The 17,150-nt window shown below is 44.5% G+C and overlaps 1 long non-coding RNA gene across 2 annotated transcripts in view; it reads left to right on the top strand.

Annotated features, from left to right (window-relative positions):
• LOC133076620 (uncharacterized) overlaps window positions 1–17,150 on the top strand; it is a 164,220-nt gene that overhangs the window by 39,901 nt on the left and 107,169 nt on the right. Inside the window, exon 3 of one of the 2 annotated variants that reach the window (XR_009697564.1) lies at window positions 7,308–7,384. The exons of the other annotated variant lie outside the window; for it this stretch is intronic. This is a non-coding gene — a long non-coding RNA (uncharacterized LOC133076620). Of the gene's footprint in view, window positions 1–7,307; window positions 7,385–17,150 lie in introns of those variants that run through there. 2 annotated transcript variants of the gene reach the window in all.

Here is a 17,150-nt window from a genome sequence, read left to right on the forward strand (position 1 = left end):
AGGTGCTGGGGGTTAGGACTGCAACATGTGAATTTGGGGGGGATGGAATTCAGCCCAGAGCAAGAGCGGAGCAGCAGTGTTCTTGGCCAGGAGGCAGTTTTGTTTTCTCTGAGTCCTAATGAAATGAGGTGGGAGAGAACGACAGGCAGTGGGTGTGGCTGACTGACAGGTGGGGAGGTCTGGCCAAACCCCTTCCCAGCTCTGGCCAACCTGGAGACATGCTGCCCAGCTAAGGCTTCAGAACTGACGGCCGGATCCTAATCGTCCTTGGCTCCTCCAACGTGTACTGCTCGGTGCTACCTGCTTTCATCCTCCTGCAGGGCCGAATGGGACAGAAGGGAACGGGGCTAGCCTTGGGGGCTGGTGCTGAGACAGTGGAGCTGCCCCACTCCTGTCTCTACTCAGCGGCTGGTTCAAGGCTGGGCCATTGCAGCCTTTGTCTGGGGCCCGAGGGGATTGTTGGTTTCGTGGGCAAAGATGGGGCAGCAACAGAGAAAGTTCCCTTTCTTCATTTGATGGGGCAAGAACTGGCAGAACACACTCTCCCTGGGGAGGGAGTGGAGGGATCCGGGGCAGAGGTGGTTAGAGGTGCCAAGTCAGTGGGAGGGGAGCTTGAGCTAGAGGGACAGGGGAGAGGGTGAGAGGCAGAGGAGCCATTCCAGCCCTGGCCACCAACCATCAAGATGGGGAAGGCCTTCAAGTGGCCTTTTCTAGACTTTGTTCTGTAAAGTACTAGGAAGCTTGTCTCATGGGGCACATCACTGGGGCATATGATACAACTTAGGAAACACCAGGGAAGTTCAACAGGTTTGGTTTCCAAAATGGAGACAGTCTTGCTTTTGAACAATGGGTTTAAGACTCACCATGAACTTGAAGCTTCAGGCTGGACTTTTCTTATTAGCTCATCCTTTACCTATTTCCAAGTTATTTGAAACATACATATAGATAATGATAGCGTTAAATAAATATTTGGATTGTTTTTTTCTGATTGTAAAAAAATACATATTGTAGAAAATGTGAAATGTATAGATATTCAAAGTCACCGAGGAGAAAATGTAAAATCACTCATGAATTCAGAGATAATAATTTTAAAAGAGTTCTGGCATTTAGCTCTCTAGTATTATCCTTTTGCTGTTGTATAAATACATATAAATAAATATATAATATATATAAATGTAAACTATATATAAATTATTTTTACAAAAGGGATCATTCAATACATACTTTTCAGTTGATATATTTTGAACACTGCTGACAAGTTTCTATATCATGATTTTTAAATAGCTTTTTAGTAGTCCATTGGATGGATTTACCACAATTTCTTCAATTCTCTATTGTGGAACATTTTTTTCTCTATTAGAAACAAGGCTTAACTGAACATCTCTGTAGAAACCTTTCCATGTCCTGTTTTATAACAGGTACAAGCTTCAGTCTTGGACTCCTTTGATTTTCTGAATCGTATTTGTGAAGGAATGTGAATTTGGGGACTTAGCTGGCCGATGGGAATCAGGGTGGGATCCTGGAGCCCACAGGTTGGTGTGGCTATGTCCCAAATTAATCCAGTTTTAATCAGGATGAATAGAAACAGTGTCCAAAGCAAAAAGCATCCAGCCATATCTGGGGAACTGTGCAAAAGTCTGATGTTATGTGTAATAGGGGAAATGGCAAATGGGAGTTTGTTTAGAGAAGACCTCAGAGTGTGGGGTTCTTTAACACAGCAATCCCCAACCCTTTTGGCACCAGGGACTGGTTTCGTGGAAGACAGTTTTTCCATGGGGGGTGGGGGAGGGTTTAGGTGGTAATGCGAGTGATAGGGAGTGATGGGGAGTGGCAGATGAAGCTTCAGTAGCTCGCCAGCCGCTCACCTCCTGCTGTGCGGCCCGGGGGGTGGGGGTGGGGGGTGAGGGGGGCGTTGGGGACCCTGCTTTAACAGATCCCTCAAAGCAGTTGTAGGTTTATAGAATGAGGGCTGCTCTTTTGGTCATAGAATGTGTGGACTTGAGTTTTTTCGGTCTTAATGGGCCAAAACATGGGAGAAGGAATGCCGTGGGGCTTAAGTCCAGTGACTTTCTGTAAAAGAAGTCCAGATGGCAGGTACGGTGGCTCCACCTTCATTAGATGCCTAGATTCTGTCTTGTCCATCATCCTTAGTGTCTGGTTTCCATCTTGAAGATTACATCATGGTCCTGAATGACAATTGGAGCGCCAACCTTTCATCTTTATTTCAGGCAGGGCTGATATTTACTCAGAAGGCATAGGTATGACCAATTCATTGTTAAAATATCAATGTATTTCTGAATGAGTGGGAAAGTAGCCACTGCTGCTTGGTATCTCTGGATCGTCCAGCAACTAAAGAGTTAACACAGCTGCAGCAGAATCCTGCAGGACTCTGCTCAGCAGTAAGCCTGATGTCCATTGGATTGGTTGAACATGTTCAAAATGACCCCCAATTCCAGGTAGGAAGAAGGGAGGGCCAAGCAAAAGGGTTCACTTCCCAGGTAAGCTGGCCTTCTTTACAAAATGTTTCTCACAAGCCCCACCCATCAACTTCCACTTACAGCTCATTGGCCGCCTCTTCCTGCAATGCAGACTGGGAAATGTAGTTCTATAGCCATCAAGATGTCATCCTTCCAACAATATAGAGTTCTCTTTCTAAGGAAGCAGGAGTGTTGGTTAGGCAACCCTACTGAAAAAACAAACTCTTTGGTGGCCACAGTGAAGGAGGCTCAGTCTTTTTACACCTTAGTGTGACTAATGTTCCAAATCAAGTCAGCAACCTTTTGGAGGGAGATAATTCTTCTCCTCTATTATTGTTGCTTACCCTGTGTGTGTGTGTGTGTGTGTGTGTGTGTGTGTGTGTGTGTGTGATGTGGGGAGGACAGGGATGAAAGGTAAGAGGAGGGGGGCTTATCTAGCTGGAATGTTGGATCTCCAGAAAAAAAAAAAAAAAAAGGAACAGCATTTGTAGCTGTTTCTATTTGTCAGGGAAAAACATGATACTTCCCTCTGCCTAGACCAACTGCCTAAGAAAACCCCTCCTACAGTTTTTGAAAACAAAAGCAAATAAATAAAACAAAAACAAACCTCCCCCCAAAGCTGGTAGGGTTGTAAATTAGATGGCAATTTGGCAGTATTTAGCAAAACAAAAAATTCACACACCATTTGACCCAGCAAATCCACTTCCTGGAATCTCATCTAAGAACTATTCATCTGCCTGTGTGTAGATGTCTGCACAAAGATGCTGATTGTGGTGCGGCCTTCAAAGGGGGAAGATTGGAAACCGCATGCACATCTATCAATAGGGGACTTGTTAAACCAAATTAGGGTATATCTATTCTGAAGGATTAAAATAAGAAGTAAACTTATTGTATCATCAGAGAAAAATCTCCATAATATATTTGGAGAGGAATAAGTAAATTGCATAACAATTTGAATGCAAGTCTAGTATGATAATACTTCTGGAAAAAAAAATTGTATACATACATGTCTGTATAAAATGGAACTGCCCACACTGTTGACAGGGGAAGTGGGGTGGGAGTGAGTGTTGAGGGGTGTCCACGTTTTGTTCTATCTACAGGCAAACCTCAGAGGTACTTCGGGTTTGGTTCCAGACCACCACAATAAAGCTAATCTCACAATAAAGATAAAGCAGGTCACACAAATTTTTTGGTTTCCCAGTGCATATAAAAGATATGTTCACACTATAGTGTAGTCTATTAAGTGTGCTATAGCGTTATGTCTCAAGAAACAATGTACATACCTTAACTAAAAATATACTTTATTGCTAAAAAATACTAACCATCATCTGAGCCTTCAGGGAGTTGTAATCCTTTTGCAATAGTAACATCAAAGATCACTGATCAGAAATCACCATAACAAATATAATAATAGTGAAAATGTTTGAAATACTGAGAGAATTACTAAAGTGTGACACAGAGACATAAAATGAGCAAATGTTGTTGGAAAAATGGTGCAGATAGACTTGCTCGATGCAATGCGGCTGAAACAGAGTTGTAGAGAGAGTTGGCTGGCTGCTTCCCTAACCCACAGCTGAGAGAAGGGCACAGTGAGCCGGGAAGAAGGAAGCCGGGAGTGAACTCCTGCTGCCATGCCTCTGCTCCCGCCCCTGCAGCCACACTGGCCCTGGGCCTTTTTCTAAAACCTCAACCTCCTCCTTTGGCTTGTTGTTTCCTCCAACTAAATGGCTTTCCCTCAGCTACCTTAGGTCTTTACTCCACTGTTCCAGAGAGGCCTCCTGTGCCACCCTCTAAAATCACACCCAGTACCTGTGCTCTTCAGCACTTGCCATTGGCCAGCATAGGAAATGCTTTACTTCTTCCTCTGGGTTCTGGAGCACTGGAGCATGAGCACTGGCTGATGCACTGGGGCATGAGCACTGGATGATGCACTGGAGCATGAGCACTGGGGAATGAGCACTGGAGCATGAGCACTGGCTGATGCACTGGAGCATGAGCACTGGATGATGCACTGGAGCATGAGCACTGGAGCACGAGCAGTGGATGATGCACTGGAGCATGAGCACTGGAGCATGAGCACTGGAACATGCACTGGGGCACAAGCACTGGGGCCAAGGCAGCACATGTTCACTGCTCTATCCCTGGCACCACACGACTCTGCCACATGGTTGGTGGACTGAGTGAGAGGGCAGGTGGGAAGGACGGCCTGGGAGGGGTGAGGAGCCGGCGGAGAGCCTTACGGTAGAGGCGCTAGAGGCAGGGCTAAAGGGAGTGGGAGGAATGCCTCCACACAAATGTGTTCTAAATATGTTTCCATTGAAGGCCTGTGGCCCCTGGCCCTGCCCCTGGCCCTGCCCGCTGACGGGCGAGCAGCCTTGCCGGCCTCTGTGGACAGTGGCCGGGTGTTCGGGTGGCCCAGGGTTCCCTCTCTGTGGGAAAGGGCCGAGCAGCCAGTGGGAGCCGCGGAGCCCCAGAGCGGGGAGCGGGCACCGGGCCAGCTCCCCACGGTCTGGCCCCGGGGCCCAGGGAAGGCTGGGCACACAGCGAGCTCTCTGTCGCTCGGCGTGTGGGCTGCGGTTGTCCCCTCTGGCTGGAGAGGGTGATTGGCATTTCCTGCTCCCATGCCGCCCTTGGCTCTCTGGGGTCCTGCTCTGCTCTCTGACCCCCGAGACAGGAACATCCTGTCCCATCAGGGCCCGAGAGACCCTATAGCTTCAGGTCACCACATGTTCCCTTGCCTTCGTTAACTGCTGATCATCTCCCCTTCCTGGCCCCAGGGTGTCCGGTCCCTTAGAAAATCACCCAGAGCTGCCCTTTGTCGCATAACTCAGCCAGGCCCTGTGCTTACTACCTCTGCCAACCCTCAAACTCCCTTGTGAGGCTGCTACTATTGTTGGCCCCATTTTACAGATTGATATGAATGATTTGCATCATTTATTGAGAGTTTTCTGAGTGCCGGGCGATGTCCCAAGCACTTCACCTTTGGGACGGATTCTGCTCTTATTCCCGAGTGCTTGCTGCCCCTCCCCGTGGGACAGTCAGGTCCCCCACCCTGAGGGTGACACACTGGACTAGTTTGGCCAATGGAAGCGACAGACTTCCGCACCGAAGCTCTGAGAGCCATTGCGGGTTCTGCCTTTCTTCCCTCCACACCAGCCCTGCCAGGCCCAGAAAGGGGTGGGTCCCGACCGTCTGGTTCCCAGAATAAAGACATGTGGCCAAACCACAAAGAACATGTAACAGGAGCAAGAAACAAACCTTTGTTGTTGTAAGCCGCTGAGATTTGGGGTTGTTTGCAGCCTAATCTAGCAAAAGCTGGTGGATACAATGTGCATGACCACATTTAACCCTAAGAATAGCCCTCGGGGGTAGGTATTCATAGACCCATTTTTCATCATTAATACTATAACCCCACTAAATCCCGGAGAAGGAGTCTGTACGGCTCCGTCTCTGCGTAGAGTCAACTTTAAAGAAACACGGGATGAGAGCCAAACTAATTAAAAGGGAATTTTATTTTTGTGTCTTTAGGAAAAAACTTAAAAGGGGGTCCACGTGAGACTCTTCATTGAATTCTTTCTCCTCTCCTACCGTCTTTCCTCGCCCTCCCCAGCTGCTCCCCAGCCTGTCACGTGTTTCCCAGATTCTCTCCCATCCCGAGCTCCCCATCTTTCTTCTCCTCCGTCCTCCTCCCTTCCTTCCTCCTCACCAAAGCAGAGTAATTTTTTTTTCCCCCACTAAAAAAAGATCTTGGAACCCCCTTGTGTGGGGAACTTGCCATCTTCTGTTTTTCAGGACGGACACTCTTTGCACACCCTGGAGATGATTGATCAAGGAGGCTTCCTTCCACACCCACTGGCCCAGCGCCATCACCCAGGAGAGACTGGGTGACTTGTTTAGCTCCAACTGCAGAGAATGAGCTTCCTTTCTTGCAAAAAGGAGAAAGAAGGGGGAAGACGGACAGAATTCTCTTTGATGGTCAGGGGGAGGGGCAAAAGCTGTGACCATCCGAAGTTAATAATATTTGCCCTGTTACATTCATAATAATAGTCATAACAGCAGCCCATATTTATTAAGCATTTACTACATCCCAAACACTGTGCTAAGCATTTTATATACACTCATCTCATTCATTCCTTTCTGCAACCTTGTACAATAATGAAACCCTCATTTTATGGAAGAGAACTGAAAGCCCAGAGCCGTCGAGAAAGTTGCCCAAGGACATAAGCTAAAAAGTGATAGAACGGAGGTTCAGAACCGGTTCCGAATCCACAGCCTGTTGTGTGACCCTGTGCCATGCCGTGCTGATGAGGTTGGCTCACTGCTTCCAGACCTGGGGGCTTCCGGGCCCTTGGACACGAGCCCAGCCCTGTGCATGCCCAGGAGGTCCTGTAACCCTGTCCCTGCTTCCTTCTCCAGCTTCGTCCCCCGTCATCTTCCTTGTCTTGGCCCTCGTTGCATCTTTCCGGTTTCACTGCGTCCCTGGGGCACAGCCCAGGCCTAAGATGGAGTGTGTGCTCAGTAAATATTTGTTTAATGAATGGATGATTGATGTTTATTTATTCAATTTACATGAAGCGGATGGTTTGGTTGCTCTTACTGTTTGGTGAAGGTTCCAGGCCACATCTGGATTTGATATCTGTCGTCCTGTGGCCTGAAAGCCCTCAATGAGCAACATCTTCCTTCCTGCCTGGGACTCGACTTTTTCATATTTGCCACATGACATGTTTCACCTTTGCCACTTCCAGAGCAGACCAATTTTTTTTTCCCATTAAAAAAAAAAACTTGGAGATCCTTTGTCTGGAGGACTCAGTCACTTTTTTTTGTTTTCAGGATGGACCCTTTCCACACACTCTGAGATGATTTGTCAGGGAGCTGTCCATTCACAGCCCGGGACCCAAGGTCCAGACCCCCGTCATCTCCTAGGAGTAATGGGAAGAGTCCACAGGGCAGAGATTGACTGGCATCACAGATTTGTCACGTAACATTTTTCCGGACCTCAGGCCTCCATGACAGCAACAGGGATATTGTTCTCATTAAGGGATAAGAGAAAATTCTTTCACAACTTGCAGCCGAAGAAAACCAGCCAACTTACCAACAAAAAGTGGCCAGCCTCCGAGGCCTCGCCTGAGGACCTTTCAGGCTTCCAGCACAAGGAAGAAAAAAGCAGGCAGGCGTAGAGCTTCCCACGGCACCTTGGAATTTTCACATTTGCTGCATGAGAAGTGCAGGAGGTATTATTCCACGTGTCTCTCCAGGGCCAGGAGACTCTCCAGGGTCTCACACTCGGCATAGAGAGTGATTGGTGGGCTTGGGGGTAGAGTGAGCAGGGTCTGGACCGCTCCTCCTTTAGGTCAGTTGCATTCATACCAATATACACTTACTCATAATTCAGACCTGCCTGCGCCTCAGCTGATGTGTACCAAGTACAAATCGACAAGGGGGCATGCACAGTTCTACGCCTGAGAGTGTAGACTCTCCCTGGGCCTCAGCAATATGCTTGGTTGATGTATTGATATTAGGCTCCAAATCAATAATCTCTCAGAAAGTCAGAGTCAAGGGTAAATTAACATTTATTGTGTGCCAAGCACTGTGGTAGAGGCCTTAAATTGGTGATTCTCAAATGGCATCAGAATCACCAGGGGGGCTTGTTAAAACACAGAGTGTGAGACCCCATCCCTAGAGTTTCTGATTCAGTCATTCTGGGGTAGAGGCCAAGAATGTGCATTTCTAACAGGTTCTGAGGCGAGACTGCTGCTGTTGATCCGGGGACCACACGCTGAGAACCTCTGCCTAAGTGTGCATTCTTATTCTATCCTCCCAAGACTTGAAGCACGTGAAGGTGAAGCATCTAATTCAAGGTGACATCGCCAATAACCTGCAGAGTGGGAATTCTAGCCCACCTCCAGCTCTTTCCAGAGCCTGTTCTCTTTTCCATGGCCCTTCCATCTTTCCATCACACTCATTTGCCCTGGGAACTTTGCACTAAGACAAACGAACAAACCACAAAAGAAAATCCCAAACACTTAAAGAGAGCATTCCTCGTGTAGCTCGCTGCTGTTTTATTTCCGTGATAGTGACAAGCTTATGAGATTTAGAGGTACGGCAAGCAAGTAACAATCCATGACCACAAATCAAATGCATGATGGAGTCCGGGCTTGAGAATCTGATTTCTGCCTGGTGGGGAAGTCCCAAGGCCACAGCATATTTTAATCGATGTGCAGAATGATCAGGGATGTAGTTTTGAAACAGTCTTGGGTTGGGGACGGGGGGAGGGGGGCGGGCGGGTAGCAGCCTTCCGTATTGTTTCAACGCTCCAGTAACCATCTCTCAGAATGGCAGGGAATAGACGCACAACCCTTGCTCTGGAGTGACCTTGAGAATGGCCTTATAGGAAGCTCTGGCATCCTGGAACCTTGCTTAAAATCTGCTGAAATTGTAAACAAGCAGAATGACAGCTGCCAGACAGCTAGGAAGCTCCAGCTCCAACCCAATGGGCCAGAAGTGAGAGATGTGGAGAGTGGACTTTTTTTTTGTAACTTCACAAGGCTGAGAGAATAGCATGCAACGTTTGGCCTTGCAAGTGGTTTCTGCACAATACAGACATCATACCGAGAAAAGTCTGTGGACACACATCTATCTTTTGGAGTCACCGTGGAACCCATGGGCACACACTCCATCAATCACATCATCTTCCATTTCTGGAGCAAGGGTTGTTACATCAGTACTGTGCTTGCTGCTTGTGACACAGCATCCAGCATGAGGACAGGGGATGAGTACACTCGCTCCTCAATGCTTTGAGCACCTTTATTTACAAAAAAGGATAAAATTATTCCTAAAGCACAAGAGGTCTCCTTACCTAGAGACAACAAGAACAACAAATTATCAGAGGGGTTCGGTTCACTTTTTTAAGTGGTCAAGAGAGTTTTATGATGTTTCTTGATTTCCCTTGCAAAGATTTTCTTCTCAAAAAATGACAGTAAGAGTAAAAATGATAATAACCATAAAGACAAGCTAAACTCAATGAAGGAACAAAACTAGCATCTTGGTCAGACATTAAAAATGAAAAATAATCATGAAACATTCTCAAATCTTTCAAAGATTGTAGACTGCATAAAAGCTTGAAGAACTCTTGGGAGAAACTCCTCCAAATAGGCTTAAGAGCTCTGCTGAGTTGAGTGACAGGAGGGCACACATATATATATATATGTTTTTTCATTGGGAGGACGAAAACATACCACTATTCTGGGTTCCAACAGAAACCCTTTTCCTTTGCTGGCAGCTACCATTTTCCCTGGGCCTCCCAAGACCTTCTTTTCCTTGAGGCTTCTCTGGGGTGAGCCCTGACAATTCAGAAATACTGGCTTTTGCTTTTATAAAGCCAATAATTAATTACAGGCAGAAGGACAAAATTCCATATGTGTAGATTCAGCATATCTCCTTCATGAGGCCCATGGAGGGGACCAAGAGTTCTATCACCATCAGCTTAGATAATCAGGAGTTCATAACATGCCCCACTATAGTTGTTCCAGACAAGCATTGTCAAATTGTTAGTTTATTTCTTTAAGTACAGAAACGTTTTCTCTCATTCCTATTGGATGGAAATGTTTCTAAGAGACCACACTACTATCTGCCTTCTGCCCTGTTCCTTATGAGCGGAAATTATTTATAGTTCACAGATACCTTCCAGGGTTACCCTAAATAGCCCTGGCTTGTTGGTCAATCTTTGTTGGTTTGTTTGATTTTTGCCTACTTTATTGCTGTGAATTTTTCCTAAAGGGAGGAACATCTTACCTGTCTTCCCTGTTGGCTGTGAGGAGGATGTATGGGTGTGGAGGTGATATGGTAATTTCAGGGCTAGAGTTTATTTGCCAACTCATTTGATGATTAGTCATCCATCACAATGTGAGTCAGGCAACTCATAACCACTCTTGAAGAAATAACTCAAAAGACTCATTGTTTTTGAGGGCTAGCACTTCTAAAAATAATTTTGTTTAGGAATTTGAGGGGGAAAAAAAGCACCTTTTTGTTTTCTATCCTTAAATGTATTTGGTCCATCAGATCGTCACAGAAGAAGAAGGTGTTAGCAGTGGAGCAGGGGAGGATTTTCAGAGCTGAGTGTCAGCACTCACTTTTTATTCACCTGGAGTCGGGGCCCCTAGAGGTGGTCTCAGAGGCAGCTGGCCTTAGTTTCTGAACTGAGAATGAGGGGTAGGTGGTGGTGGACCTGCCCTGGGCCCCGTGAGTTGAGAAGGCGGCCATCACGCCTCTCCATGTCTTCATGGTCAATTCCTTTCCCTACACTTCCTCAGAAGCCATGGTTTCCTGACCCTCCCTCCAGTTGTTTGCCAACTCAGGATCTTCAGCCTTCAGTGGCTCAAACCTGAGTTTTCACAACAGCTCTCTGAGGTGCTTCCTCCCCAGTGTTATTCTTCCTTCCTTGACAGCGATGGTCATTTAAAGCCATTTTCTGGAAGAGCCTAGGGGCAGGACAGGAATAAAGATGCAGATGTAGAGAATGGACTTGAGGACACAGGGAGGGGGAAGGGTAAGCTGGGACGAAGTGAGAGAGTGGCATGGACTTATATATACTACCAAATGTAAAATAGATAGCTAGTGGGAAGCAGCTGCATAGCACAGGGAGATCAGCTCGGTGCCTTGTGACCACTTAGAGGGGTGGGATAGGGAGGGGGGGAGGGAGACGCAAGAGGAAGGAGATATGGGGATTTATGTATACGCATAGCTGATTCACTTTGTTATAAAGCAGAAACTAACACACCATTGCAAAGCAATTATACTCCAATAAAGATGTTAAAAAAAAAAATAAAGCCATTTTCTAACTTCATACGTGTTCCTAGTAGCCTCTTGTGCTGCCTGACAGGTAACTTCAAAGTGGTCTCTAAAGATCACATGAGTTCATCTTCAGAATGCAGCAATGGAGGTGTGTGTGGGTTATTCATACAGCAGGCTTCCAGGGACAGGGGAGGGGGACACTTTCGCAAAGTATTACAGTCAGTTTCGCAAAGTATTACAGTCAGATGAGCGATCTGAATTCAAATGACTCAACTGAGAATCACAGAATTTCAGACCATAAAAAGCCTGTAGAAAACCTTTGTTTTACAGATAAGGGCACAGAGGTCCGGAGAGAGAAATTGATTTGCCTGGTGCCACACGGCCTGTGGGCGGCCAGGGTTAGGGATGTACGCTGGCTCTTCTGATCACAAGTTTACTGCTCTTCCTGCTACCTCCCTGTCTAATTTCCCTTTGATCCCTGGGGTACTTTCCATTTCCAGTGGAATAATTTCTTAACTACTGTGGCCTACCAATTTGGGAGGAATGAAAAACATACCCGCATGAACATCAATGGCAGACGCGTTTTAAAAAATATAAAACATAATGAAAGGTCCTGAAATATTCTTGATTTTTCACTTCCCATCCCGCTGCTATGCAAAACTTATTAAAGACTTGAAAATTTCGAAAGAACTACTTAACTTTTCACCATGGAAACCATTTGGCAGTTCCAAAATGTGATTTTTTTTTTTTTAACTTAAGAGAGTATTATAAATCAAAGAAAAAGCATTTTACCTGTTCTCAAGTTAGAGGGAATAAAAAGAATGAAAGAAAATGTGTGTTGGGGGTTGGTTATCCTATCCTGCGCAGCAGGAAGTTCAGGGTCAGTGTTTCTTCGTTGTGAAAGAGCAAGTTTGAACCTTGAGCCCAGATTACTGGATGAACCTTGGCCCCTGATCTTAATAGCTAATTTCTCCTAAGTTAACTTTTCCTCCATTTATTCCTCTAGTACTTTTCAACATACAGATTACGGCAGGGATTTCTCCAGGCATATAGGGACATTCTAACTCCTCAGCATTCAGAGAAAAGCTCAGGTTTAATTTGATCCCTGTGATTGGTCTGGTTTCATTAATTTCCCATAGCACTCACAATTTTATTAATTCACCTGACTAGTGATAAGTTTATTTCTGATCAGCTTTTCTTTTCCTAACATAAAGCTTACTAAGGATAGTAAATTAAAACAGTCATGCTTTGTAGTTAAGGTTGTCAAATAATGCATGGGATATATTTATAGTTAAAAATTATTTCTTGTTGATCTGAAATTCAGACTTAACTGAGTATCCTGTATTTTAATTTGCTAAATCTGGTAATCCTATTTGAACTATGTAATAGATACCCTCCTGAAATCTTGCATTTGGATAGTTTTTTTTTTTTAAATAAAATCATACATTTAAATATTTTAGGGAGCTAAATGTCTATCTTTTGATAAAGACATGTATAATAAATCTGGATTTTTATGTATCTGGCTTGCTTTCAGTGTGATATACCCATATGTGTTTTATAAATTCAGTTTTAAAAAATGTTCATTTTGTATATCAACCACCGCTCACCTTCCCTCCCCCGGGCACACGTTATACTCTCTCAAAATTTGCAGACTCTAAGGCGCAGTTCAGAAGTATATCATTTTCCACTTGTTTAGGTGTCTGCATTTCATGGTTTTTGAGATCTGTTTCAGGAAACAGATTAGCCCATTGTGAATTTTGTGAGATTTTTTTTTTGAGCTCTGAGCCATTAACCCAAAAGAGTTCCACCAAGGACTTTGGTATCCACAGTAACAACATTTATTAAATGTCTACTGTATGCCAGGCCATATGTGTGCTTTTTGTATGCATTATTTCATCCAATTTGAATGACCCTATGAGCTAGGTACTATAAATATCTCCATTTTACAAATGAGGAAACAAAAAAGTCCCAGTCATTTGCCTCTGGTTTCACAACCAGTAAGCTAAAGAGTCAGGACTCAAACCCAGGTCTGATTCCAACATGCTTTTAACTCTTACCTAAAACGGAATGTTTCCCACTGGAAACGTTGTTGTGGGTCTTGTGAAATATGGAAAGTGCAGAGACTTACTGAGAAAAGGGAGGATCTAGGAAAGTTTACTGCAATCAACTGGCAAAGTCTGGCTCCGTAGCAGCCGACAAAGAGTGGAGATGGTTGTCTCTGCTCTCTTTAAGAGATGGGTTTGCAATCCAAAGCCCAGAATTTGAAGCCTTATCAGAAGGAAAATCACAAATTATTTACAAATGCTTTGAAATTAGGGTGTCTATCACATTCATGTGTATAAGAATCACCAGGAGAACTTGTATAAAGATTCCTGAGCCCACTCTTAGAGATTCTGATTAAGTTCTAATATGGTGGCTCTGCATAGAATCCGAAACCTCAACTTGCTGCCTAATGTTTTGCAGCAACCTTCCAGGAACCGGGTGTTCCAAGTGGGTGCCAATGGGTATGCACTTTGAGAAACGCTGCTTGAGCTTGTGAGTTCCTGGAGGGCAGGAATGTGTCTCACCTACCTTTGTATCCTCAAACCTAGAACAGAGCCAGATGCAAATCCCATACACGTTAGGAAGGTATTACAGGGAATGCTGAAAGGGAATGGTTTCCATTGACATTTTGGGCTGCTGAAAATAACCAATTTAAATTCTAATCACGGTGAAAGAGTTATATTCCAGCTTTTATAAGTGCAAAGTGTCGACTTTGATCTCCAGGGTCTATATTTCAAGGGGGTTGTGGGGGAGATGGTGGTGATGAGCATATATTTATGTACAGCAAAATCCTTATTATGCTTTATCAGTGAAGCTGGAGCACACGCTTCTTTGTATGTGAATATGCATCTGTGTCTTCCTCCCTTCCACAGCTGACACTGGAGATTAGACTCAATCTTTAAGCTTGTAAAAAGCCTTTGAGGGAAACCCTTAATGAGGAACTGATCCTCTTAAACTCAAGTCTAATTACTTTTACAGCAACATTTCTATTTTGGATGCTTCCCATGAATAAAGTCTCTCTGATGCCATTGATGGCAGGCTAGCCCCTCAATTGCATCAGAAAGAACACCCAGCACACGGCCTGACCTACAGACCCCAATGAGAAAGCCAGTGACTCTTTTCTGCTTGAGCAGCTGGCTGGATTTCAAAGGCCACCAGTAGAGAAAATCTTGGATCCCATGTTTACAAGCCCTTGAAAATGTTTCTATCTTTTCTCTGCTATTTAGCCATTTGCTTCCTCTACTCATGGCGAGTGACAGGCATCCTGAGGTCATGAGCCTTTTGGCATGGTCTCCTATGGGACCAAAGAAAATTGGAGGGGTTATTGTGGTCATTTCAGTCACATGGACACTTGCTTTTCCGGTGTCCAATATTTGATGGAAGCTATACGGGGGCACCCTGGCAATTGCACTTTTACAAATTGGATTTGGGCTCATCACTCTAAGGAGATCCTTGGCAGATGGTCCCCTCACCATAGTGTTAAAAGACTGGTATAGGAGAAATTAGGTCTGAATTTGTCTCTACTAAGACCCCCCCAACCTGGCAACGCAGTTTAATCTAATTTAATTTTTTCCTGCAGACAGCTCATTTTTGACTAGAGATAGCAAGGTAAAACGGGAAGAGTACTAGATTAGGAATTAGGAGGCTTTCACTAATTCACCAAGCTCACCTGAGCTTCATACTGAAAACACCTCCATGACCTACAAAACCTTTTATGAATGTAAGGTGTTAAACTCATGGCATCCACCCACCAAATAAGTGTGAGTGAAAGAATGTAAGGCTGAGGTTATGGGTGGGTAGATGTGGCAGGAATGAATTCCTATATCCTGGGAAGAGTGTACCCCCTGCACTCCCACCAGGCCCCTGGGGTGGACGAGGAGTGTTGCCTGTGACCACCCTTTGTATTGGGTTCTGGAGAAAATGTGGCCAGAACCCTTTGGCTAATCAGGTGAGCATGGGGAAGGAGCACAGGCTTGAGCAAAGATGGGGGCCCCAATAAAACAGACACCAGATCTGCCACGTGTGGGTGTGTGACTGTGGGCAAGTCAGTGAATCTCTCTGAATTCCCATTTCCTCATCTGCAAGTGCCATCCTGCAGGGCACCTGGTACTAGGAAGCACCTTTTACATTGTAGATGCCCGTCAAATCAGAGTTGTTATAAATTACTAGCTGTGGTTCTTTGGGTTTGGGCTTTGGCTTGGGGTTCTAGCTGCCATGGTCTTTGTCCAGTAAGTCCAGCAATTGTTTAGTTACATTAAGTCAAGCTCTTTTTAATGCCCTTCCCTTAGCTCTTCCACGCTGTGAACATGGTCTATTTGGAAACTAAGATCTTTCTCCCATTATTAGCCTCAGGATGCTTCTCATCAGTGTTGGTGAACAGTTACTAAGGTGGTTGAAGAGAAATGGGAGAAAGGCCAATAAGAGTGTTAAAACCTTAAAAGTTAAGGAACTAGTAACTCTGGTGTCAGACTGCCCAAATGTTGGTACCATCAGTTACTTGCTAGGTGACCCTTTAAGATGTACTCATTCATGGGACTTCCCTGGCGGTCCAGTGGTTAAGACTTTGCCTTCCAATGCAGGGGGTGCGGGTTCGATCCCTGGTCAGGGAGCTAAGATGCCACATGCCTCGTGGCCAAAAAACCAAAACATAAAACGGAAGCAGTATTGTAACAAGTTCAATGAAGAGTTTAAAAATGGTCCACATTAAAAAAAAAAAAAACCTTTAAAAAAAATGTACTCATTCATAAAATGGACATAATAATGTTTGCAGAGTATAGGAGATGCTCATAGAGTGATTATAAGAATTAAATGAAAACATCTGTACAAAGTGCTTATTAGCATACTGCTTGGAATATGGCTATCCTTTGATAAATGTGAGCCTCTATGAGAAAAGTGTAAAAAAAGCTGGAGATAAAAGCTTAAAAGCAGCTCAAAGACTATCTTCAAGTATTGGGTTGGCCAAAAAGTTCATTTGGGTTTTTCCGTAACATGTTATAAAAACCTGAACGAACTTTTTGGCCAACCCAATATATTATACAGCATGTAGAGTGTGATAGAAAATGAGACAAAATTGTAGCAAGAAATATTTAGATCATCATTAAGAATAACATGACTCTAAGGGTGATTAAACATTTGGATAGAATTTTATCCTCCTTCCGATTTCTTAAGACTTCTCTCCTTCTGGTTCTTAGCTCTCCTGGAGCTGCATATTAATAGAATAGCAACCAAAACAAAGGATTTAAAAATATAGTTAGAGGCATTTGCTCCAAATACAACTCATAGCAAATAAAATTATAGTCAATAGTACTGTAATCACAGAATTTAAAAGTGCTCCTACAGCTCAGACTAGCTTCTAAAGATTTCACAGGGAATGGCTGGATTTAGGATCAGGATTTAGCATCAGCAGTTGACATCAAAGACAAAGCACACCTACTATGTGTTTACAGAGATATAAGCCAAGAAGAACAATCAAACTGGGGAGGGGATATCAAGTAGGCAGGGAAGACGGGAACACTGGTTATGTACCTAGTAATTTGCAGAGAGTGTACTGGGCTCCTTATATTTGTTGTTCATTTATTCTTCATAATAACTTTATTATTCCCAGGAAACTGAAGTTCAGAGACTAAGTTAAATAATTTACCCCACTTCCAGAGTTAAACAGTGGTAGAGGCAGTGTTCACATTCAGGTCCCTCTGATGCCACGGGTTTTTCCTGATGTCGTGTGGCCATGCACATATGGTGTATGTATATATTGCTACATGAGGTGCAAGATTATAAATGGTACCCAAACGAGGGATGGAGGAACTCTGTGAGCGATCTGAGAGGGGCTTCATGGAGGAG

Source organism: Eubalaena glacialis, chromosome 16 (assembly GCF_028564815.1).
Source record: "Eubalaena glacialis isolate mEubGla1 chromosome 16, mEubGla1.1.hap2.+ XY, whole genome shotgun sequence".
Taxonomy (NCBI): domain Eukaryota; kingdom Metazoa; phylum Chordata; class Mammalia; order Artiodactyla; family Balaenidae; genus Eubalaena; species Eubalaena glacialis.